This window comes from Trichosurus vulpecula, chromosome 9, assembly GCF_011100635.1.
Source record: "Trichosurus vulpecula isolate mTriVul1 chromosome 9, mTriVul1.pri, whole genome shotgun sequence".
NCBI lineage: Eukaryota > Metazoa > Chordata > Mammalia > Diprotodontia > Phalangeridae > Trichosurus > Trichosurus vulpecula.
In genome coordinates, this window is record NC_050581.1 from 97,095,821 (window position 1) to 97,097,764 (window position 1,944).

A 1,944-nucleotide genomic window follows, 5' to 3' on the forward strand; every position below is an offset into this window, starting at 1 on the left:
CTGTCCTTAGGAAAAAGGATAGATATGAGAAGACACTGTATGTAATTAAAAGCAGTTCTGAACAAATCTCTCTGAAGAGGAGATGACAAAAAAGTGGAAAAATAATGACATTGATCATACCTATTATCATATCATAGAAAGATAATGTAAAACTCTTTACAATATGAAAAATTAAAATGGCATCAGCCAGCCGAACTTTATCTCCTTGCCAAAGGAAGGGTCACTGTAGCCATGGGCAATGGTAGTTGAGAGTATGAGTGACTAGGGACTACAAGCAGATTATGAGAGGTATCTGCCTTGGAAAACATTGAAAAGCAAATCAGAAAATGAGTCTGCGAAGAGTTTGGTATGAAACCCATCGAACACAGATCATACTAAGAGCATTTATTATGAAGTTGAAAGGAAGACACAAATATTTATTAGGTGCCTATTTATGTAAATTGCTGTGCTGGATACTGGATACACAAAGAGAAAAGAAAAAAATTCCTCTTCCTATGAGTGAACATCAGACAAAAAGTTTTTCTTTAAATTTAATTTTTATTCTGAATTTGACAAACTCTAAAACAAAGAGCATTCTGATTTATATAGAATTAATTGCACATGAAACTGCAGATCTCTATAATGTACAGCCTGCTTTTCTTTAAAAGTATATAATAAATTCAACCTGTAAATTTTGAAGCTGCCCTGCTTATCTGTTCTTCTTGCTGGCTTTCCTTCTATTTTCTTCAATTTTTTCAAAAGGATGCTTCCATGACCCACTTTTCTTTCTTATTTTTGCTACCCATCCCAAAAATCCCTTCCAAACACATATCACTTCCCTACTGGGGGGAAAAAAGGCAAATCTTTCTCACAAATATGCAAAACAGGCAGACTTTCACAGGTGATTCTGTGTAATGACACATCTTCAAGTGACCAAGAAATGCAGAGAACATAAAATTTCCTGTGTCTGTAAATTTTTCAGTTGCTTCATAAAATGTACCCTTAGTGTTTCTGTCATGCTTAGATTAAAATCATTCAGTAGTCATACAAAAACAGAGTTAGCTTTGTTAGATCTTCAGCTCTATTGGACTTTATAAGGCATCCAGTTCAACCTCTTAATTTTGCAGATGAAACTGAGGATCAGGAAGGCCAAGTGGTTTGCCTAAGCTTATTAACACAAGTGGGATGCATCAAAGTGTAGATACTAATCCAGGTTCTCTGACTCCAAAACCAAAATTCTTTCCTCTGTCCGGTGCTACCTCCCAAGGCATGTGCTACCATTACAGAGAATGTTTTCCACAGAGTTCAAACACAAAAGAAATGCCTTAATTTTAAATAGTCCTCATCATCATAAAAGGAAGCAATTTAGAAAGACCCAAGAATTCAGTTTAATGTAATGTTTGACCATGATTTCAGAGGACAAAAACCCAAAGAATTTGAAACAAAGTAGATGTCCATTAATTGAGGCATAGCTAAACAAATTGTGGGACATGAATGTGACAGGATAGTAATATTCTGTGAGAAATACAGATAGAAAGAAACACAGAAAGATTTCCATAAACTGATGCATTGTGAATTAAGCAGAGACAAGAAAACAATACACATAATGACTACAAAGTACATGAAAAGGGGGCAGCTAGGTGGCACAGTGAGTATAGCACCGGCCCTGAAGGCAGGAGGACCTGAGTTCAAATCCGGCCTCAGACACTTGACACACTTACTAGCTGTGTGACCTTGGGCAAGTCACTTAACCCCAATTGCCCTGCCTTCCCCCTGCAAAAAAAACAAAACAAAAAAAAAGTTTAAAAAAAAAAGTACATGAAAAGAACAACAACCTCAAAACAACCAAAAGTAAATATTGCAAAATTACGAAGAACAAAGGTGCCAAAGAAGAGATGTGAGAAGATAATCCCTCCTCATCCTTCTGAGGAGGTAGAAGGTCCACAGGTGTGGAACACTGCTTAT